Consider the following 25,395-nt stretch of genomic DNA (forward strand, 5'->3'; position numbering starts at 1 on the left):
CAACCACAAACTGTTGTACTTTTTTCTCTCACTTTCTCAAACGATGTTCTTTTTGCATTTGGGCCTTTTATGTTTCCTTTTTTTTGGAATGTTCTTCACATTCTTTAAAACTATTTTCTCATTCAAGTCTCAGCTAAATACCTCCTACTTCCCCAATATTCTTTGTTTTTTTAATTTTCTTTTTTCTTTTTTCTTTTTTTTAATAAATTTATTTATTGGTGTTCAATTTACCAACATACAGAATAACACCCAGTGCTCATCCCGTCAAGTGCCCCCCTCAGTGCCTGTCACCTAGTCACCCCCACCCCCCACCGTCCTCCCCTTCCACCACCCCTAGTTCGTTTCCCAGAGTTAGGAGTCTTTATGTTCTGTCTCCCTTTCTGATATTTCCCACACATTTCTTCTCCCTTCCCTTATATTCCCTTTCACTATTATTTATATTCCCCAAATGAATGAGAACATACAATGTTTGTCCTTCTCCGATTGACTTACTTCACTCAGCATAATACCCTCCAGGTCCATCCACATCAAAGCAAATGATGGGTATTTGTCGTTTCTAATGGCTGAGGAATATTCCATTGTATACATAGACCACATCTTCTTTATCCATTCATCTTTCGATGGACACCAAGGCTCCAGCAATTGCACTGTCGGGGATTTACCCCAAAGATACAGATGCAATGAAACGCCGGGACACCTGCACCCCGATGTTTACAGCAGCAATGGCCACAATAGCCAAACTGTGGAAGGAGCCTCGGTGTCCCAATATTCTTTGTAAAATAGCTTCCATTCTCACCCTCTGCCAGTGCTTTTCTATTTATTTCAGTCTCTGTTTTGTTCCCCTTGAAACATTTATCACAATTAATACATCAATTATTATTTTGATTATTTGCAAACATACTCTATTCGTTAAGGTAGGAACCGTGTGTGCTCTTCACTGTATACTTGGGCCCTAGGGTAAAGCCTGACATGGCATATACTTTCAACCAACATTGTAGAATGAATGAACAGCCTCGAGTTTATAAACTCCTCCCCTCTTGCTTGGGTCTTCTATCTTCTTTATTAGAAAATGATACTTATATGAGCAAATGGCTCTTGGTGATGATAAAGATTCCCCCCACAAGGTGATACCTGTTTGCCTATACCACCATGAAGTCCTCTGCCACCTTAATGGTGTTCTTGCTTTCCCATCACTGAAATGCAAACGTGCTCTCACAAGGGGCTGTGTCTTACTAGTTAACTGCATATTTGCATTGGTGATTCAGATTAACAATTATGTCACCAATACAAAGAGAATCATGGTAGGGACTGTCTCTCCCACTATCAGACTATATATATGCACAACCTGAGGTTCTCTGTGTATCTCAAGTTCCCAGCAAATGGTAGGTACCTAAAGGTCTGCTGAATCAATCAGCTTATCCAGGTGATTTCCTCATTCACTGGATGACTTCTGCTGAATCGGCAAGACCCACAGTAACAGTGGACAATCAGTGGCAGGGGAGGAAATTAATGGGTACAAGCTTTAACAAGAGTCTTTACTCTAAAGTAGAATCTGAAAGCCCATTGGCTTAATGTTGTTGTTTACTAGCAGAAGGGGTTTCCTCCTATTATTTATCATCACTTTTCGGCAAGTTCCACCCAGTGAGTGCTTGCTCTCTATTCCTCACACTCGTTTCTGAGAAGAGAATATCCTTCCACACAGTGCAGAAAGCAAAGTGAAAATAGGGTGGTTATTCACTGATTGGTTTGTAGTTGGTTAGCAGTGAACGTGATGAGCTTCTGTTGTGTCCTGCCTCATCCTCTGAGGCTCTCTCCTGCTTCACAAACTGTAACAAAAAGAACATCTTTAATTTAGGTAGAACAATCTGATCTCAGGGCATGCTACAACTTAATTGAAGATAAAATAACCTGTCAGCACTAGTTATGTGAGTCTGTCTCCCTACACCTGAGACCTCCCCAACAAGGCCAGACATGGTTATCTGAAACCTGCCAGCAAGTCTGGGAATACAGCCCTGGGAAATCTTCCTTTGCTAGAACTGCTCTATCATAGGGAACATCAGAACCTCAAAGATATTCAGGTCTGCATGTGCCTGGGATGGCATTCTGCTCCCCTAGTTCTTTAATGGAGAACATGTGACTGGAGCGTGAAATGTGTTCATTCTCTGGATGGCAATTTTCTTTCCAAGTAAGACGACCCCTCATACCTGGTCTAGAGGCTTAATCCTATCATTTTTCCAGTGTGGATGTCATGCTGCAAGGGGCAAAGTTTGGGGAAAAACAAGGCAGCTATTTTTATATCTGCCCAACTTTCTCTGCATACAGGCAAACAGGATTATCAGTGGTGATGCCTCCCCAAACTCCTGAAAAAGCTCCTTAATAGTGACTTACATCTGAGCACTTCCCCTTCGAATTTAATTCTCTTCACAAGGCAGCACCTTGAGGTGTGAACTTCAAAACAGCAACCAGAGCACAACTGTAGGCATTACTGTTTCCCAACTCCAGACCTCACTCTGTGAGCTGTTTATTTTTCAGATGATACAATGGTGGGGGGGGGGGGGGGTAATGGGACAGGTCTGTCATATGACAATAAAAAAATCAATTATGTGGGTCACACTCTAAAGTGATTAAGTACTGGCCAGCAAGGCCAGAATTGCTTTTGATTCAATGGAAACACACTTTCCAGCCCTGCATTCTTATAAGGCAATGCAGTTCAGTTTGTAGTGCAGTTCTTTTTATACAATACTTCTTTATTTGATTCCAAGTACGTATTTGCGAGATACTGCTATAAGTCACAAAAGGAAGAAGGGCATTAATCGATCGTGCTTCTTCTAAGCTTTATTTCCACAACATATGGCTAAGTGCTAGAAATGAAGAAATGTCTCAATTTGCCTGAAAACCTCCAACATGGCTTTCTAATAATAAGTACAACTACCGGGTAAAAGCATTTCTCAGTATTTGACTAGTGAAGCCTCCCACAGCTGGTAAGATTAGGCCCCTGCCCCTCCTCAACTACAACAGCAAGATATACAATGGTCTCTGCTTGATTCCAACTATACTTTATTCCCAAACTCACACTTTAGTTTTCTTCAGGATAGAGCTGTTTAAAGTCAATTGCAACATTAAAAGAAAATAATGATGATGCCATGAACACTCTTACTGAAGAACTTCTGCACCTTGCTTATTATGCCCCTGAATAGACCACTGGTCTGTCCACGGATGCAGAGCAACAAAAAGCCAACTAGCAAGAAATGTCCATCCTCACAATAGAACAGGCCAGCACTCCCAGAAGTGTAATTCATTAAGTGCGAAAAGTTTTTTGAGAAAATGTGTACAAGAAGTAGAGTTAAATAAAAGTTAAATGGAATGCTTTTCTGCAAAATTTCTCTGAGCCTTTAACACTCCAACATGTATTCTGAATCTTACACTTTTTACCACCGAATTCTTTTTCATAAAGTGCAATATTTTATAGCAGTAGCATTCCATGGAATACATTTTTGGAATTTTTGGAATAGGCCAATTACGAGTGTCAGAAGTATTTTCTACCTTTACTATCACACACATATTCTTCACTATTTCCTATTTTCCCATCACAAGGATATTATACATACTGCTGTGTAAAATACAGTATTACACTAATAGAGAGGATACAGGGCAATGAAGATGTTTCAGAATGCTCACTGGCATTATATTACTCCTATTTCCTACTTGGCTGGCATTTTGGGCAATTCTGGGATGGGTCTTTCCTCCGAAGCACATGGTGATCTGAAGAAAACATGAATGAACAAAATGAGGGGCTGCATAGAAGTGCGACTGCCACATCTGTTAGCAGTGCATTTGGTAAGCTTTCCCCTGTCACTATATATATTCAGAAATAATGACAAAGAAATGTAGTTCCTCCGGGCAAATGAAATGGAGGTGCAAATTAGAATCACACCTCCAGTCTCATTTTGGTATCACTTCTTGTCTGGATAAACAACACTTACTCTCACTTTCCTACTCATGGCAAGTAGCCACTGTTAACACTTGCATTAGGGATCAGTCACAACAAATTACAGTTAAGTTTCACACTGCACTGCAGGAGGCAGCGTGGGCCCCAGGAGAGCACTGAGTTAAGCTAGGCCCGTTACCAATTTTGAGATAACTATCATCGGGGCTGAAAAGGCCCCTGTGCCTCAGCCACATGAAGTGGTTAAAATTCTAACAGTCTAAGTGGTATCTTAATATTTCTGTGTATGGTCGTTTATTATTCTCTGTGGAGAGCAGTGGTGGGTAGCCGCTTGCAAAAAGGGTGATTTTAATCACCAATCATTTTCAAGAACACAAGAGATCAGTAGTACTCCACTGTGAAAGCCTTATTATAAAGGGAAACTGCCTGTGTGGATTAAACACACAAACAGATTTCACTTCAACATAATTGTGTTAGATGCTAAACTTGCGAAATGTGGAAGGAGCTACAGACCTTGTGCCACACAAAAATATCCATGGAGAAGAAGAAAATGCAGACTGTAGACTCATTACTTCCAAGAACTTGCCCTAACAGATGGACACAAGAAAAGGGGATTTTGTAACCCTGATTCTACAATAGCTAACTTATTACCTCAAATAGGGCAAAGTCTACCTTTTCTAGTGAAACCTGAAAAACAAAAACTTATAGAATTCATGCAATCAACCTCTTTTAGAGAAGAAAAAAATAAAGTCTTAGGAAACCTTTAAGAATCAGCATAGCTAGGAATAAATAGGAGAAACAAGCACTGTTAAACATTCTTTGAAGGAAATAAGTTCAGATGAACTCGTTCATCACCCGACTTGCTAAGTTTTTTGGCAGATTACTTATATAGGGCACCTCTATGAAGTTCCTGAGTATCCTGACATTCCAAAATGGGAGGGAGGAATCGAGGCCCTTTGTTTTACAGAACCAGATGATTTTACTAGATTTGGGAACAGGATTCATTTTATAATTTAGTATATTAAAATGTAGGGGGGATTTTTATATGATTTAATCCCAAGTAAAACATAAATTGGTTTATTAAGATGGCTGTAGATCTCTTCTCCACAAGGCTCCTCCCTGTTGTTAAGTTTCAGGTATCTGCTAGCTCTTCGAGAAGTACAGGAAAATTATTATACTCCACTGTATGGATATCCTCTCACTCCTACACCTTGGGACATCTGTTACCTTAAGTATCCTCTCTTATTTAGAAGAAATAATTGTGTGAAGCACTCCCTTATAACCCAATATGCACACTGCTGTCAGTATTAGCGTTCCATAATGGCAGCACACACCAAATTCCACACTAAGTACTGGATATACATGATCTAACTTATCCTTCATGATAAATCTATAAGCAGGTATTATTCTGCTTATTTTAAAAGTGAGGAAGTTGAATCTCAAAGAGATTTTGAAATAGATTGCTCCCAGTAACAGAGCAGATAAGTGATATAGTATAAGCTCAATCCCAGCCTGTTGGACCCCAAATAAGGATGTGCAGATTTCTACTAAGAAACAACTAGGTAAGGAAAACAGATATGTGCAGATCAAGACATTTTATCAAATGAGCTTAACGCTTCATGGAAATTAGTGTGAAAACCAATAACCAGGAGAGGAGGCTACAACAGATTTTAGGCCAAGAGAGGAGGATGCAAAAGGTGGCATTTGACGTAAAGCTTTGGGAAGAGGAAAACATTCCATTGAAATTCTGTTCTTCCTTCCAGGCTCAACAGGATTTGGTAAGTGGGACAAGGACATTGCAGATGAAGAAATAATGTAAAGGCAAATAAAACATAAAACACAAAGCTCACACATTGATGAGACTGCAAACTCTTGAGGTTAGCAGAGATAGAAGTACAAGGAAGAAAGTATAAGGAAAGACTAGAAAGACAGGACTGGGCCAGTAGTGCAAGTAAGGCATGCTTTGGAATTGCACTTAACTCTTCTAGATCACTGCCCAACTCCACCAACATTTCCCTTGCACTTTCTCCCCAAGCCTCTTCCTTCCATTTCCACAAGCATTTTCCTTTCTTTTCACTTGGTCACCTCGTCTCCTAATCATTTTCCATCTCTCCTGAGCTCTTCTTCAAATACAGCTCAGGTTCTGTCACCATTCCTCATCTGCAAACCTAGCCTCCCATTCAGCATTCGTGGTCCTCTCTGACTTCATCCCACGCCTTGTCTCCTGCTCCATCTCTCAATTTACTTAACATTTGTTAGGTTCAATTTAGGGCTTTCCCCAAAATAGCTGTAATGGCTTTGAAAATACACCATTAACTCATCTCCTCCCCCAACCCTGTTTCACCCTCACTGTTCTCCATCTCAACAAATGAACAAGTGAAATTAGAAAGCACAATCAAGTTGGAAATTTCATCATCAACCAGAACTCCTACCTTTACTCTGATTTTGAATGTAATTTTTAAAAAGATTCTATGGCCACTAGTTTCTAACTGGACAAGTTTTAGAATTAGATAACATCATCTCTCATTAGCTTTACAGCAAGGGTGTAAGTGATCTCCTTACTTCCAGTCTTATCCTCTTCCCAACTCCTTATCCATATTTTTCATAATAATCAAATTTAATTGAATCGCTTCCTTGCTTAAATTTTTATTTATTTATTTATTTATTTATTTATTTATTTATTTATTTATTGGTATCCAACTGCCCCTAGAATAAAAAAACTAATCTTTTAAACATGGAATAGAACTATATATAAGAGTTGACCCCGTTCATATCTGTAAGCCTTACCTCTTATTCCTCTCCCTTGTCCCTATTCTCTCATTAATATGAACTACTAGGAAGTTCTGAAACTCACATGCATTTTTTTCTCATCTCTGGACAGGCCAAGCCAGACTGCACATGGCCCATCTCTCACTGCTTTCCACATGGGTGAACTAACTCTCCCACATCTTTCAGAGCCTCAATTTATATGATACTTCTGCCAGGAAGATAGATCTGTCTCTTCAAGTCTAACTTAGGAGCTTCTCAGCTACTCCTCTACAGCACCGATATACTCACCCTTCTCCATTGCAATTGCCTTTTTGTCTTTTTCACCCATTATGTCAAGAAGCTATGGAAGACCTCATTAAATTCCTGCAATCTCACACATGAAAAAGTAAACTTTTCCATAGTAAGTCAATACTACTGAATTTCCTATTTATGTACTATTTACTCATTTTTCATGTATCTTCCTCCAATTTTGAAGAAAACACTAAGAAAAAAAAACTATATTCACATAATTTACTTTCTTCCTCTTAATTTCTCTGCTTTTAGACAGCAACCTTAGCTACTGGTCCCTTTGAGAACATCACAAACATCTGTCAGTAGAAGAATACAGTAAGTGAGTTAACAGAATACACAAATGTAAGTCTAGTAAGTGATGACTCTATGTACCATTTTTCATAACACCATATAAACTCCATTAACAGCAATTCATGGTACCTGGAAGCTTATAGTTCCCAAGACTAGGAATAAGAAAGATGGGAAAAAATATGCCAGTATTTTCCCCTGTATCTTACTACAGTTCCTTCTTTCTTCATTCCCTATTCATTCTTCTCTGTGAATGAGAACAGTGAATTCACAGTAAAAATGAGCTCTTGGGGGTGCCAGGGTGGCTCAGTTGGTTATGCATCTGACTCTCGATCTCAGCTCTAGTCTCAATCTAACAGTCATGAGTTCAAGTCCTGCATTGAGCTCCATGCCGGGTGTGGAGACTACTTAAAAAAATAAAATAAAATAAAAATAGTTCTGGGGTACCTAATGCACTATGGGCATCTGAGGCTTCCATTTATTTCCAACAGTAAGATGTTTAAGTGAGACACAAGTAGTTGCCCAACTGTGACTCATTCAAAGAAAATTAAGTCTTAGAATCAATACCTAAGTAGAATATTGCCTTTAAATAGCAAAGTGGTTAGTATCTGGCCCTTATAACACATTCCTGATGAAAAATAAAAAGGCAAATGTTGCATGTGTCTAATAAGTCAATGTCTCTTTAAATTGGGCAATAAAAGAAGAACTTTAAGATGGGCACAATTACAACCCCTCCCCATGGAAAATGGAGAGAGAGGAAATCATACAAAATAATGCAAAAATATTTAACTGGTATTCACATTCTAGCTTGTAAATAATTTCTAATTCACTTGCCTAGACAGTTAGCCATCAGTCTGGATGTAAAGAATGTAAGCCCAACCAAGAAACAGGAAGCTTCAGTTCTGACACATGTGTGTTTATTTTGGTGGCTCACATCTGCAGCTTTTCCCCCCTCGATGTATCCTTTCAGAGCCAAATGGGGGAAAGGAAGAAAGTTACTGGGCCTGCATACATCTTTGTGACTGTGATAAACTGAACCACCCACAGCATCTTTAGAAGGAAGTTATTAGTTTTATGATGAAGAACTCCAACCCATATGGAGGCAAAGTCTAGAAGTAAAGGAAGTCTATTCGATATGACTGACTTTACTCAGTATGCCCAATGGCATCCCAGGACTGAACTAGTCACATTCAGTTTAGAAACGGTGTTTCTAAGAGGATGTGTCAGACTGATGTTCAAAGGTATTTGGTGCTCTTCTGGGAGTCCAACATCAGCAAAGGATCTTCTTGACATCATCCTGTTTTGATGATGAAATTACTTCCAAATAATCAGAAACTTTAATAGTGAATTAACACAGAGATGGAGGTCAAAACTGCCATTACCAAATCTACGAATCAAAGGGTTATAAGCTTCACAACATCAATTCTGACAACCACACTGAATGAACCCTAATCCTTTGACTGAAAAATCTCTCATGTATACTGAATTCTTGTAGCCTTAAACAGGGGTGGATAAAAACTCTGGCCTGATGGCTAAATCTTGTTGATCACCTCTTACTGTAAATAAAGTTTTATTGGGACACAGCCACGACCACTCATTAATGTACGGCTTTTGTGCTACAAGAAAAGAGTTAAGTAGTTTTGACAGAGATCACATGGCCTACAAAACCTGAAATATTATCTTGCTCCTTCCATAAAAACTGCAGATCCCTAGCCTAGAATGATGGATTATTCACCCATCTTTGCTCTACAAAACCAGGTTCTGGATCAAAATTATTTTGTCTAGATTTTATACTTCTTTACTTAAAAGACCATAGCACTTAAGGCTTTGGGTTGGCCCAAAGACAACCCAACCCTCCACTTGGAAACACTATAGGAATGGGTCCAAATGGCAACCCTACAGATCTGAACAGATGCCTATTTTTCTTCTGCCCATGAGACAGATGGTCCTCAGAGAGGGGAGAATAATTCGTCCATGAGAGAGAATTCTCTGTGCAGCACTAATTTTGGAAATTTATCCCTGATCCATCTGGCCAAAAAGGATTCCTTAGGAGTACCTTTGCTTTTTGAATTTGTTTAACATTCAAGAGGGGAATCCTAAGTACCAAGGCTAGAATATCAGGTATTTTCTCTCTAAATGTCAGTAAAGCTTTCTAAGTCTGCCCTTGAGATAAGAAAACTCAAATACTTAAAAGAACAAAAGATGACTATAAGGATAAGAACAACTCACCACTCATTTAGGGGCCCCATTTCAAAGAATTTGTTCAGTCCTCTGACAATAAATAACCCTTCTGGGTAAGGAAAATAACACCTAGATATTTCTGCCCCATGCAGAAAGTAGGAGGATTAACATTTACTTTTCAACCCTAGATACAACAGAGCTTCCCCTTATTAACCACTCTAATTCGTCTTTGATATTCTGACTCTGCTGTCCTAAGAAGCTTTTTTACCTGGGTAAAACAAAACATTTGCAAAGTTAGTTAACTCAGATGTGATGTTTTCCGCCATTCCTTTCTGATGCTGCTCCACAACATCAAGTGTTGGTTAGGTCTGTTCCATCCATAAATAAGGAAGAAACAAAATTAAGAACTGACAAAGAAAAGTTAGGCAACTAGAAACAAGGGCCTTAAAGAAAGTAACTGTGGAGGGGTTCTTTCCATTAGTTTCAATTGAAGTCTGATGGTCTTGGGTTCAAGTCCCACGTCTACCACTTACTTACCTATGTTATCTCAGGGTCCTACCTATGAAACAAACAAAAATAACCTACCTACCTGTGGAGTTATCACAGGTGAATAAAAATGCATGTTAAATCATTTAACAGTGCCTGGGTAGCAATAAGTCCTTAATATGTACTTAAGTCCTTAATATGGACTTAACAATCCTTACTGCAAAGTTCTTGCTAAGAGGATAACTGCTGTCAGTAATAGAAAGGTGAAAAAAATTCACAAAGCAAAGGTATCTTTCTTGACTTTCTTCTGAGTCATATATACCTGGAGACAAAAAGAAAATTCTTGGTGGAAAAGATGTCATTAAATTTGATATCCACTATTCCTATCATTAAGAATACAACTGCTTTTAGAGTGCTTTTGACACCAAAGCTGTCTACAGAGTTGCTTTTGAGCCTGATATGCCATCCAACCCCGCCTCACCCAGTCACAACATCAAGGGGAAAGAAGACGCTGCCTCAAATAACCAGAGGTCTCTGTAGATGATGCTACACCGCAATCAATCAAGAAGTAGTTACATGCCCAGCATTAGACAAGAATGGGCTGTGGAAGAAAAGTATTCCTTCTACAAAGAAAGTTGCTGTAACTTCAGCAAAATTTCATCACTGACCCTGATGTAGTTAAAGCATTTAGCTTAAATTTAGTCCTACAAGATTTTCTTAAGAACCTACTATTTGTTTACAAAATTGCAACACCTTCTATGTAAGATCCCCAGACACATGTACGAGACATAGAAACAAAAACAATGAACTCATAATAAACCAAGGAGCAAGAGTAGATTTTCAAGAAAACCAGACTGGAGACAAAATGACAAAGGACTTATAAATGAAAATCAATACCTGAATTGTATCTGGGAAGCAAATGGGCAACCAGAACAGACTACAGAACACAGCTGCAGTGACTTCAAGCTGCTGTTAATCTTATAGAGCTCACCTTTGGGGCAACTCCCTGAAAGCAAAGCAAGATTATCCAGCTTCTCTCACCAGATGCTTCTCTTTTTCCAAGCTCCATGGATTTAGGTTATATCTGAGCTCGCTTTCACCCATGTTGCGAGCTAATTACAAAGAATCCAGAAATGTGGGAATGAACTGGGAATACTGTAGGCTGCTTTAACAAACCTTAGCACCATCTGCTGAAATATTAAGATGCTTGTTTAAAAAGTTGGCTGCCAGAGAAGGAGGTCACAGCACTGACAGCGGGGATATTCTCTTTAATAATTAATTTTTACTTCTGTTTCTAGTACATAAGCAGTGGGGCACTGAGCCAAAGGTGAACAGTCCAGAGATAAAAGAAGACCATTTTTACTTACCTTCTTCTCCTGGTCCAGGTACCAGCAGCAAAGAACCTAGAGAACCCTGGTCATCAAAGGACAAGAGATATAGTCAAAAGATTGTGGCATGTTTGTGTACTTTAGTGAACAACAGTTATTTGGGAAAATACGTAGGAATGTCATTAAAATTCCTTTTTTTAATGATTTGGCAGAGAGACATTTAAAGTGTACATGTATTTATGCAAGACATCATGTAAATATGGTTTTATCCAGGTATAATCACATCCCTTGGATACTCATGGGATTTAAGGTTCTTTTTCCATGGTGGATGTTTCTCTCTCACAGAATAGTCAAAAGCAGCCCCAGATTTGTGGACAAAGATCAGGCCAACAGAGTTCCAAAGGGCTTAGGAAAGGAGAGTCTTATAATGCTTTAATGCCACCGTTAAAAGGCTTCAACACAATCACACCAGTAGACAAGAAACAGATAATAGCCCTGGTCCTTCGTACTTTTTCAAGAAAGGGAAGAACATTCATCAGTCTCCAGGTGATGAGGACAGCAACAAAAATCAGTAAAAACAGCAGCCAACATCTCTTGAGCACACACCACATACTAGGCACTACACTACAGGCTCCATCTGTTATATACTAATTCCTCCAACACTCTGAGGCAGGTACTGTTCTCATTTTATAGGGGAAAGAAAATGATGCTTACAGAGGGTAATGACCTTACCCAAGAGTTTATCAGCCTGGAATGGGTAGAGCTGACACAGAAGCCAAGCAGTCTGACTGCATGTGCGACCACTGTGGTCTAGTGCCTACAGACACGGTGTCACATAGGCCAGCTTACATAAGAAGTGTCATCATAAGGTAGGAGTAGTGACAAGAAAGACCTTACAAGAGCTCAACTACATGCTTCACGGAGACAATAAGAGGACCACCAGGCCACACATGTTCAAGAATCTTCATTCTTATGGCCACCATTACTGGGACTCAGCTATGCTATCTATTTGCTTCTCTGCACTCTATCAACTAGCTTCCACTCTGTTACTGATCCAAGTCACTCACTGGTTAAACTACAAACAGGCTGTTCTTGAATCAGGTACCAATGGTCCATTTAGCAGAGGCCAGGTACAAAAGCCTGGGCCACAAGGGCCACATGACTGCACCTGAGTTACTGGAGAAGCAAACAATTGTGAACGAAGCTGGGAGCACAGCAGGCCCCAGGCTGCTCACATAGTACAGAAAGCAACTCTACAACCCTACTTGGATCCTGACTCACATTTTTGGCATTTACAGAGATTATTTATACCCAAAAAGGCACACAGGATTACTTCTCAGTCTCAGCGGTCTCCATGTAGTGAATATAGAGATGAAAAAGTAGGTACATGAAGATCTCCTACTAGTAAGTGCAAAGAGTACAAACAAAAACAGACTGGTAACCTGTGAAGGGTTCTCCTCTCCCTTCTTCACTTTGTGTTTGTTTCAATGTCCTGTTTATCAGAATTAAAGGTGCACAGGTTCTGATTTCCACTTACCAGGAGGCTGGTCATTTTTCATCATTATGTAGAAGGGTGGCTCCGAGTTTAGCTCAACCATCTGTCGTCCCTCACAAGCCTGAGGGATTCACAGCAGGACCAGGAAAGTTTGCCAACCCTCTCGAGCAGGCTCTCAGGACAGGGTCGACAAGTCACTTCCCAAGCCTGTGTTGACCAGACAGGAAGAACACATGACTAGATAAAGTCAGACATGTGGGCTTGATAGGTCATAACAAAAAGCAAAGTAACCCTGCAGGAGAAAAAAACCCATCCCTGTTACATTCACTTTCGAAGCTGCAAGTGCTTATACTGGACACTACCTTCAAACTCCAAAGGTCTCTCAAGCAGAGAGGCTAAAAATGGTCTTAGGTAAAATAAGACTTTCTATGCACACAAAAATTAATGAGGTAAACATTAAGCTGCAACATAAGCCAAAAGATGAACAAACATCTATAGTAAGAGTAATCAATCCACTGGAAAGAATACTTCACTTTAAAGAGGCAGGGCATTTAAAAACTTTCTCCACAGAAAACTAAGTTCAGAAGACATGGGTTATTAAATATTATTAGATTAGATTCCCAACTATTAACACATTTCAGTTTTACAAGCTTTTTTATGAGACATTACAATCCTAAACTATTTTGCTAACAACTTTTCCTGGTTCTTTTATTTATTAATTTTTAAAATTTTATCCAGCCTCTTGTAAATACCCTTGTAACAAACTGTTAGGATAGTCATAGAAAAGCCTACCAGGTTTGGAGTCAACATGACTGTTTGATCAGAGGATCTGCCATTTACCAACCTTGTTCAATTCAGCCAGTCCTTCCGCCTGAGTTTTACATTTTTTTTTTTAAGAGATTTATTCATTTTGAGAGCAAGAGCAAGCAAGCAAGCGATCAGGAAAAGGAACAGGGGGAGATGGAGAGAAAATCCCAAGCAGACTCCACGCTGAGTGTGGAACCCGACGGAGGGCCCATGACCCTGAGGTCATGACCTGAACCGAAATCAAGAGTCAGATGCTTAACTGACTGAGCCACCCAGGTGCTCCTGGCTGAGTAAAAATCCTACCTGTCCAGCCCAATACCACCTGTAAATAAGCACATTAGCACCTGCTCTATTTCACAAGATTATGAATATTTTCAAAACTTTAAAACTTTGAGTTAGGCATGAGGCATTTTCATTTTTAATGGCCACATGGACTCAAATCTATTTTACCTAGCTTTCAACAAAATAAGCCACATGTTGAGAGTAGGTTTCAGACTCCATGTTCAAATCCAAGTTTAAGTGTTGGCTCTGCAAATAAATCTTGGGCCTTTATTTAAAGGCCATGTTTCCTCAGCTGTAATAGTGGAACACACAAGTCAGTTTATGGAATTGTGAGGTGCTTCACACAGTGCTCAGCTAATAGTGGACACCTGATGAAGCGCTGGTATTCTTTTAATCCCATGGTTCCTTCCAAATAAAACTTTTTAAATTACCTGATGGCTCTGTGATACCACAATTTCTTGTGATAAAATAAGTACATATACACACCATGTCCACTTTTTCCTAGAACATATTTTCCAGAAAATAACCTTCCAACTCCTTGTTCCAAAAGCAGAGAGTCAAAAACAAAAGAAACTGACAGGGAGCACGAATTTTACAATCCTGACACCTGTCATATAAGAAACTTCCACTCTTAGCAGTTACTTTATAGATTTATGAATGGGTTACTTTTAATTATTAGAGGAGTATGTTGAAAATTAAGAGCAAATGAACAAAATTCCACATACCCAAGCTTTACCTCCTGATTTAAAAAAGCCAAGTTTCCTGAGTATCACATCCACAAGTAGTGAAGCAACTTCTTTTTCATTACAAATATCAAATACTTAATGCCAACCAAAGAAAATAAACAATGGTTTAAATATTATACAAAAAATCCTCTAGAAAAATTTACGTTAGGGGTGTGAATTGTCCAGTGCCAATGCTTTTTAAAAATTTCATGATACAAACAAGAACACATTTAACCTCCAAGAGCTTTCATTTTGAGATGAACACAAGTGTACCTACGAAAACTCAAGCAACATCTACCTCCCTCCAAATTTAGCAGTTGTACAAGGGTGGGGCTCACTACTTCCCAACCACACTGATCAACAGAGTAATTTACAACTATAAAGGTACTTATGGTCTCAATGGGCAAACTCAGAAAAACACCTGAGGCAAAGTAGTAAGCAGCCAACCCTCCATACACAAAAACTGCCTTAAATCAATTTAAAAAGGCAAGACCGGCTGGCCAAGTACGCTGCTGAGTTCTGATCAGTGTTTGTGGTACTTGGCAAGGGTAGCGATGAGAAATTATGAGAGTTCTTAGAAGGAAGTAGAATCTTAGAAAAGCTGAGATACACAATTTTTCCTTTTTGATGAATAAGGAGGGCAATGCTTCTGGCCAACTCATTCAATGGCTTCCTGGAAACGGTTCAAATATTATTTCCCTGTTCTATTTATCCTTACATATGTATTTATCTATATATATGTATCTTCCCTTCTCATAGTGACCACAGAACACTTTCTCATCAACCTCAGTCCTTTGCAGGGTAACTTTTCAGTAAGTGCAAAACTGTTGTGAACTCTACCTTCAGCCCTTGGTAAAAGTACCCAGAGAATTGGTTGTACAAGTTCTTAACTTCATTGAGTTCAGCCATTCAAATGATAATGGGAATAACCCAGCAACAGAGGCCATCCAAACACTGCTGCCAGGTATGATGCAGAGATAGGACAACTCCCAATGCATGCATCCCAGAACTCCTGAATAAATCTCTGGGCCCAGAAATCTGTGTTTTAACAAGCTCTCCAGGTCCATCTTAAGCATGTTCAAATCTGAGAAACACTGCCAGAGAGCAACACTTCTCAAATTCTAATATGCATAAATCTGGTCATTCTGCAAAAATGCAGATTACAGATCAGTAGGTTGGAGGGCAGAAATACAGTGAGTCTGCATTTCTAGTAAGTTCCCAAGTGATATCAATGCTGCTGATCCATGGACCATACTTAGAATAGCAAAATCGTAGAGAACAGAATCCAACATTCTTATTCTGTGTACTGTAATAATTTTTTTTGTACTGTAATAATTTATCAGCCATCTAATCTCAGAACCAAAATTAGGTAATGTTGGAGGTTGGAAGGGTGGTAATGCTAAGTATTCAGACACAGCCTGAGATACTGTGCATTTTAGAAAAACTCATACCTTCCATTTTCATGCATTTCAATTTAGATAGTGAGTGCTACTGCAAAATGTATTTCCAAGTATCATTTCACCTGATACAGCTAGGTTTCTAAATTAGAGCCTGGTACCTGGAGGTCTGCAATTCTAATCACACAGCAAGTGCTCAACATTAGTCAAGCCAATCGCTTCTCTTTTACTCAAGTTCCTCACCTGCCAAATGAAGGCATTTTTCTAACTAATCTACAGGCTTATGTACTCCTTACATATACAATAGTATGCATGACCAATAGGAAACATTAAAAACAGAAATAGCCACAATGCTCTCTCTCTGTGTCTCTCATGAATAAATAAATAAAATCTAAAAAATAATAATTTTTTAAAAAATAGCCACAATGGCTACTGACATAATTTTCTAGACACAGAAAGCATAGGATAGCTGTGTATGTTACCACCAAAAAAACAAATGTTCTCTTGTCTCTGAAGACAGAAAAATTGGGCAGCCCGGGTGGCTCACCGGTTTAGTGTCGCCTTCAGCCCAGGGCGTGATCCTGGAGACCCGGGATCGAGTCCCACGTCAAACTCCCTGATTGGAGCGGGCTTTTCCCTCTGCCTGTGTCTCTGCCTCTTTGTGTGTGTGTGTGTGTGTGTGTGTGTGTGTGTGTGTTCTCATGAATAAATAAAATCTTAAAAAAAAGAAAAATAAAGACTTCAATCTGTTCAATCTGAACTAGATTTCTTGGAAGTGCAGGTACCACACACAGTAAGGAAACAGCCGGAGTTCCAGTCCCAAAATGTATTCCCCTGACCATACTTCAGTTACCAAATACATAATTTACCATTTACCTACCTGGAAAGGGAGAACTCTTTCTATTTTCTTTAGCAATGATAAAAGAATCTAAAACATGTTTTTCCCATCAGGGGATCCTTGGTCTCCTCAAGTCTTTGGTTTTCCTATCTGTAAAAGGAGGATAATATTATGCACCTTTCAGAATTACCATGAAAATTAGCAACACTCAGACGAATGCCCAGACTCCTGACTGAGTCACAGTTGACACTCAACAGAAGAAAATCATTGTGACAACCCAGTTTTATATGAGGAGAGTCTGATATAAGTCAGAGAGCTATCTGTTCAAATACACCCTAGAACTCCAATGGTGTATTATGGATGGGATGTTTGTACCCTGCCCCTGATGCACAGGCAGAAATGTAATCCCCAGGGTGATTGTATTTGGAGGTGGAGCCTTCGGGTGGTAATTAGGTCATGAGAGTAGACTCTCATGAATGGGATTAGTGTCCTCATAACAAAGAGGCCAGAGAAGTGGCTTGCTCTCTTTTCATTACATAAGATCGATCACAAAAAGTTGGCAGTCTGCAACCTGAATGAAGGAAGACTCCCCACCACAACCTAACCATGTAGGAATCCTGATCTCAGATTTCCAGCCTCCACAACTATGAGAAATACATTTCTGTTGTTTATAAGCCAACCAGTCTGTGGCATTGTGTTATAGCAGCCTGAACTAAAACACTCTACTTAACATCCTGATATTCTTGTACGACTCTCTTAGGACTTGGATTTAGTCAAGAAATGACATTAGTCAAGCTATAAACTCTAAGCAGGAATATTATTCTATTACTTAGAGAAAATTCAAAGAGGCCAGGTTACTCCTCTGGCTGTTAACACCATAATATTTCCATTAAAAAGGGAAGACCTGTGAAATCTCAGGTTTATAAATGTACACCAATATCAGGTCACCTGGGACCCCTGAAAAATAGGGCCAAAGACATTTCAACTTCTTGTAACATTCCTGTTTCTTATCTTACTGATCACACACTATATAGATACAGGACCAGCTTACACAGTATTTAAGAGAAAAGACCTTAATTGTTCATATCCCTCACATTCACAGAAGACTTTTTTACCCAAGAAGAATAGAAATGGAATGTGTAGCAGAAGTCCCTGGATGTGCAGACTTGTACTTCCTCTTGGGGCTCTGTAACTCCTTTCCCATACTTTCTCTGGAATCATCATTTTACAATTTAAGTATTATTTCCAACCCTGACTCGACCTCAAAACAAGCAAGCAAACCTGAAATATTTAAGAAACACAGATATTATAAGCATTCATTTCCTGATAGAGAAAATACATTTAAGAATAAACGAGGCCTCATACCAACTCTGAGTAGGCAGCAGCTCCTCAAACTTCATTCTTCCCTGTTATGTATTCTACAAGTATGCTGAACACTCACAATGTACAAGGTGCTATGGTGGACACAGAGGAAAAAACACCTAGCTGAACCACAGAAACATCCTACCCTAGGGAATTCCTCAGTCTAGAAAGTGAGCTAAAACATGAACAAACATATCTATGTATTATGGACTTCACACACACACACACACACACACACACAAAATAAACCCACAAAAAAACCCCAAATGGACTCTTTGCCAAAAGGAGATGTATTTGCTGTAGTAAACTCAAGCCACTTAATTTTAGGATAAAATCAAGTGTTTCCAATATGGCTGCCCACTATTAGCCATTACTATACACAGCGTTGCTAAGCCTGTATCTCTGAAGTCAGACAGCAAGCTGCACTAACTATAGCCCTTGGACAAGTTTCTTTACTTCTTCAAATCTCACCTTATTCCTCTCATAAATAGAGATATTACAAGTACCTCTCTCATGACTTTACATTGAGATACTGCACAGAAAGTGTATAACATGGTGCTTGACCCAAATACACAGTCAAATGTAAGTTTTCCAGTTGAAAAATGAGGTAGGAACAGACTACCTACCACAGGCTTCCTGGAACCTGAAAAGAGGTAGAGTAGGAACATCTTGTATTCTTATACCCTCTATAGCCCACTAACCATTACAGCAAGATGTCTCTACCATGGCAGAGAAACCTCCCTGTACTATGAAGCCCATTCGGGATTGACCCCAAGACCAGACAACTAGAATCCAGGAGTGAGCCTCAATATTAATGCTCCAACATTAAGAAGCTTCAAAAGTGAGTGTCAAGCTCAAAAGTGAACTTGAGAACCACTGTGGAAGATAAAACACTTTATAAGTGCCACAATGTGTGAGACATGTTTCAGCTAAGATCTGATGCTTTACTTTGAGGCTGCTATAAGCTAGCTGCCCAGTCTTTAAAATCTCAAGATTACTGTACTAAATTCCATCAAGAAGTCTTCCTAATGAGGTTTTCACAGATCCATCAACACAACATCATCCCCCTGGGGCATTCATTGTGACAGAAAGGAGAGCATCACACCAAGGTGCCCTCCTCACTCCTCCATTCAGATACTCTGGCCAACCCATCTATCCATGTTTCCAAATCTTTATCTCACTTATCAGCATCTCTGTTGAGTCTTTAATTTATCTAAGATAAGGCTGCCACACTGCCTTCAAATGTATTCATAATCAAATCTGAATATAAAAAAAACTTTGTTCAATAAACATACTTCAATCCTAATCGTTCTAGTGCCCTGTTAAATACTGGTTAGGTTTCCAAATTTCAACATAAGAAATGGTCTCAAGAAATTTGAAGAAACAAGAAAGCTATCAATAATTCATATTACAATTATTTAATCTTATTCAGAAGGGAAGAGGGGACAATGTCTTGCACTTTGCTGCAATTTTTGTGTATTCAATTCAAATCATGATACTTTAGGACTATTGTATCATTCAAAAATAAACTCACCCCAAAAAGGATAAAAATTTTACAGGAAAATGTATTAAAATTCCTGGAGTAGAGGCGCCTAATTGGCCTTGGTGGAGCATGCAACTTGATCTCAGGGTCATGAGTTCATGCCCCGCATTGGATGTAGAGCTTACCTTTAAAAATAAATAAATAACCCTAGATTAATTTTTTAATTTACCAATGTTTAATTTCTCATACAGTTTAAAAATTTTTAAACTGTATGAGAAATTTTATTGGAGGAAAAATGTGATCAAAGAAAAATACTCCACTTGACTTAGCAACAGATCGAAGGTGGCTGATCAAACAGATTGCCATCTGGTCAATCAATTGCCATTTGAAAGGCTACTCTAAAAAGATCTTCATATAAGTGTCAAAATCTCAAAAAATGTAATGACTCCTAATTAATTTATGTTAGCTAACAGGAAACAAACTTTCACTGTACATTTTAGATTCCCACTTAGATAACAATTACCGAAACCCTCCAATATTTCCCAATTTTTTTCCCGAGTAAAGATGAAAAAATATATCCTGATTCTATTCTGAGTAGCCACTATAAACTAGTCTTGGGCATTAAAACTATCTCAAGCAGCCTTTAAAATAAAGAGTTCATCAACCTGCTTCAACTCAGTATGCTGGCAGTAAAATACACGAAATACGTATTTTCTTTTTTGTACAAAAGTAAATGGCTACAGTAAAGTAAGTAGGTGGCTGGCTACCCACTAACTCTGAGACTATCTATTCTTCTGTAAAATGGGAACAATACAGAATTCCCTGCCTCACAAGTTACTATGACATTCAAATGTCAAAATGTATATAAAAGTATATTGTGAATCATAAAAGCAGTAATATTATTAAGTATGTACACACGTATATCCTCAACTATCAAAACTATATTCAAAGGCAAAGACACAATAAAAACGTGAAATCCACAATCCCTTTATATGAGCTGCTGTTTCTGGAAGTGTCAGGCATTAAACTGGAGCCAAAATGATCTACAAAGTCATTCTTCGCTAAAGATACAAATCTGAGGCACCAGACTATTCTGTGAATCTCTTTCTCACACTTGTACATGCAGATTATCCTCCCAAAGGCCCCAACAAGTCAAGAGCAACAAACAAGGAGTAAAAAGCAAAGGACACATTACTGAGAAAACAGCATGATGTTTTGGGATGAACCGTATTCAGGTTTGCAGAGGGAGGACTAAGAGAGAAAGGAATGGGATAGGTTCTTTCTCCATGCAGCAGACACAGCCAACCTGGCTTCCACAAAGCAAGGTGGTTAAGTGACTCTGATCAGTACAGCATGCTGACAATCCCACTGTACATCTGATTTGGCTCAGGATCACCCAATCGAATTTACTAACACAGTAGACTCCAGAAGAATCATCCATTAAAAACATTCCAAATACAGACTCTAAATGTGCATAAGGCCTTTTGTGATCTCCGCTGGAGCTTATAGTATCTAACAGCTGCAACTGTGACTGTTCTAGCTAATTGCTCTCAGCAACAAAAATAAACAATCGCTCCAGGAAGAAGACTGTACCCGCCAAATATTAATGAATTTTTTAAGAGTCAGAAATCTCAAATCTTGGTTCTAAAAACCCTGCTACTGGTGGAAAAAAAAAAAAAAAAAAAGCCATCTCCAAGAACAAACAGGGTTGAGGCAGCCCAGACAAAAAGTCCTTATTTTGTATTTAATCCTCCCCAACACTTCTGCACCCCCCCACACAAAAAAAAGGAAAAAGGAAAAGTGCCTTGTGTCTGGAAGAATTTAAGCAATCTGAGATATTTTAACTCATGTATAACTTTTTAACATATGGGGGAAAAGAGTCGTACTGATTGGAGCTATTTTTAAAGTGCAGCTCTACCGTAAAAATAGACATTTACTCATAAGGATGCTTGAATAGAGAACAAGCCCAATCTACGTCTCATTGTTAAGAAAGGGGTGAAAAAAGGCTGCTGTGCTTTCTGGAGAGCCGTTTATGGTCCGCCTGTGATGTCACGGCAGGATCCAGGTGCACTCTAACAAGCATCTTTCAGCCTCCTCAATCCTTTGAAAAGTGCTCTTCTACCATCAGCTACTTCTCTGAGCACAAGCAATAAGGAGCTAGTATTTACTCAGACCCTTGCAGAGGGAAGATCACCGCAATCAGAGATGCATGGAAGGAGAAAGCGACATTACTCACCCACAATTAGGTGCTTCATCATCCTCTCCGCATCCAGCATTTCCTTTTGCTAAGGAAAGAAAGGACAGAAGCAGGTGACTTATCAGTACTCTGGGACATCTATTTGTCCTCTGTCCGTAAGCAGTAACTTCATAGTTCTTTCCTACCCAGACCCCCAGCTGCTTAGTTGAAGCTCACAACTACATCCCTGCCGTAGATAGTGGCAAGCAGGCATTCAGGCGTCTCCACAACCTGATGCTGGACCTCAATTATTCTTTAGCCTGAAGCAATGGAGTTGTAATGGGAAACCATGTAGAAACACTGTAGAAACACAGAATTTTGTACCTCCCTGAGAAAACGTCAGCAGCAATCGATAAAATAAAAACCAGGCAACACTTCTCATGTACCATATCTCAAACCAAAATCAGAATGCATTAGCTTATGTCTGCTAAAAAAATTTTCTCCATTCATATGGAATGAAAAAAAAAGGGGGGGGAAGCATCCTTATCAAAAGAAAACCAAAAACCGAATTTGAATGTTTAAAAATTTCATTAAAGAGATTAGACATATAATCATGACTTTAAAAGTACCAGAGAAAACCAGTATTCAAAGATCTTTTTCAGAAGACTGAGTTAATTCTGATTTTTGCCTGTGCTTTTTGTACTTTATAATTTTTCCACAGGGACTGTGTTATTATTGATTGAAATTATTCACAGGGATTAAAATAGGATCAGGTGCTTCATAATAAAACACTAAAATAATAACAAGTGCTTCATAATAAAGCACATGTATTTGCCTATGTTCAACTTCTAGATGCCATATATATCTCCTGCAGGATTTAAGAAATGTGATCCCATAAAAGGACATAGTTTATAAAAGTTAGTTCCACGTGTGTTTTAGTAACTCAGTGATAGTGAAGGGCAAAGAACCAAGAGTTAGGAGGGCTGGGTTCAAGTGCCAGGTCTCATATTAGCAAAAGAACCTTTGAGAACCTTAACGTCTCTGGGACGGACTCACACATCTGCTGAACAAGACTCCTGAAGTGTCTTCTGGCTCAAAAGCAGAGAAAAACTAGACATAAATTAAATGTGAAGCCCAGAGGCATAGCACAGCTACTGGTACAGAGCAGGTGCTCAATGTATATTTAATGAAAGAATCACCAAAAGAGAAGTTCTAAAAAATATCTAAAACAGAGCATCCCAACCTGTGTGCCACAATGTGCTGCCACGTCACAAAGGGGTAACAGGTGCGTGATGATACTGATCTGCTCAGGACTACAGAGTATCATACAAAACTGTAAAGCACAACTTTTTTAAGTATACTACCATTACAAACACAAAAAATCTTTATTTGGATATGTTTACGATCAACCTATAAAAAATTCTGAGCTTCCTTAAGAAAGACAGCATGCGTGTCTTTATCACCTGATACTCAATCTTAAAACAGCATGAGTAGCAATTTACTTGTATGTATGGGTATAAAAACAAGCACTTCTCTAAGAGTAACTTCTGAAAACCAGAATACTTTCAACATATACTTGGGTACATATGGAGAACACACAACAGCCATTCTCAAGAGGAAATTCTCTTAAAGAATATTTAAGTAATACAGTAGCAACTGCAATATGTGGCTTGACATTTATAGCAACAGCTACTTATCCTTTTAGATGGTAACTTGGGAATTTTTTGGTGTAAAAACCTGCATTATTTCATGCAATTATTAAACCTGGCAACCTCACAAAACCTATTTTTTTGAAAAAGGAAAAGATCTGGAACATGTCTATAAACATATGGAAGGGGGTTACTTTCAATGAGGTGCTTATCGATACTTCCCAAGTGGCAGCTTTTCCCTCAGCATCCATCAAATAAAAGCCCTGCATCTTTTGGAAACCCGATCACTATATTTATGGGTCATAACCTTCCCTTCTCCCATCTCACCTCAGTCACTTGACCTTTGTTGCATCTGCAGTACAATCCACAGAATAAAGCTACCTTGCCAAATGCACTTCATTCCAAAGGACGGGTCACTCAGACAGGAGCTGCCAGTTTCTTCAAATCTGCAAGGAAGTCCATGGTAGGGCAGATGGCTTCTGAAACTGTCCAGGGAGGATTCTCGGAAGGAGTGCACAATGAAAATCAGAGTTAGAGATGGCATGTGGCTGCCTGCAATCTGTAGGTCAGAGGGGCCTTCAGAATAAATAAATAAGCTCCACCCCCACCAAGGGCCACTTAAATGATCTGCCTTTCTTTCTTGTGGTTCTTCACTGAAAGGGAAGGTGTGGCTATCAACTGAGTTCCAAAAAATAAAAAAAACCCATGACGGTAAAAAGCTGTCGAAACCTCATCTTGGAAATGCTTGAGGAACATTTGGATTTTACAATGTTCCCCTTATCCTCTATGAATGTGATTCTTGTGCAATATGGGTTAAGAAAAAAATAAACTACAGTCCAACATTAAGAGTCAAATGGGTACTATGGCCCTAGAAATAGTATAAACACTGTAGAAAGATCACTTTACCACCTAAACTCATTGAGTTTGAAAGGTATATATGCTGAGAAATATATTAGTCCAGTGTTCTGGGAAGATTACTGGGGAGATTTTGTAGGGGGGTTTGTTCTGGCTTCACATACACTGAACCACATGCTCCAAATAAATGTCTCCCTTAAAAGGAGGCAGCAACTTCTTAGCAACTCCAAAAATTACATATAACCAACCTATCATAGCAGGTATATTTAGTGTTACAAGAGAAATATGGGCAAAGGAACAAAGTTTTGATGATTCGATACTTTGTATTTCATTATGGACTCAGATTTCTGACTTATCTGAAATTTAAATAGTTCTAGACATAAAAATGTTTAATGAACTCATAAGTCTATATTGAATGACTCCATTGCCCAGAAAATACTACAAGTAGACAGAAGCTTACCCACATGTCTTTGATCAGTATTCTCTTCTTGAATTCCTCCCCCAATGTCTTTCAAATGCCACTTAATGCCCCAGCTCAATTGCTACCACTGTGTGGTTTCCCATTCCCACCCAACTTATCCTTCCATCTCACTCACTCACACACACACACACACACACACACACACACTCCCTTCCTCTTTTTTTTTTTAATGTACTTTGTGCACAGCACTCTTGATCTTCTTTCTACTGTATAGTTACTTGTAGATGTGGACAAGTCTTCTGGAGCACAAGACAGACTTTATGAGAACAGAGAAGCATACGGCATCCAAACACTTCTGTCTGCCCCTTTGAGACACTGTATGCTGTGGGGATTCATGCTTGGTTGCCAGGTTTTTGAAAACATAACATCCATAAGTATTTCTGGGGGTTAGTATGAACTACTCCATCTTAACCTGCATCTTTAGTTACTTAAACTAAAAGTAATATTAAGATTGAATTTGAGACCCTAAGATTGTGACATATCTTAATTCAAAGTAGAATAACGCCAGTTGGTGTACTTTTAATATTCAGGGTATTTTACCATATTAGTGCTTTGT

At 38.9% G+C, this 25,395-nt stretch overlaps 1 long non-coding RNA gene across 1 annotated transcript; it reads right to left on the reverse strand.

Annotated features, from left to right (window-relative positions):
- Positions 1 to 426: 426 nt before the first annotated feature.
- On the reverse strand, positions 427 to 22,053 carry LOC144321724 (uncharacterized). Its single transcript, XR_013387269.1, has 5 exons — positions 21,915 to 22,053; positions 16,876 to 16,983; positions 12,827 to 12,991; positions 11,329 to 11,374; positions 427 to 1,826 (listed from the first exon to the last, which is right to left on the reverse strand). It is a non-coding gene; the product is annotated as an uncharacterized LOC144321724 (long non-coding RNA).
- Positions 22,054 to 25,395: the final 3,342 nt, after the last annotated feature.

Source organism: Canis aureus, chromosome 10 (genome assembly GCF_053574225.1).
Source record: "Canis aureus isolate CA01 chromosome 10, VMU_Caureus_v.1.0, whole genome shotgun sequence".
Lineage (NCBI taxonomy): Eukaryota > Metazoa > Chordata > Mammalia > Carnivora > Canidae > Canis > Canis aureus.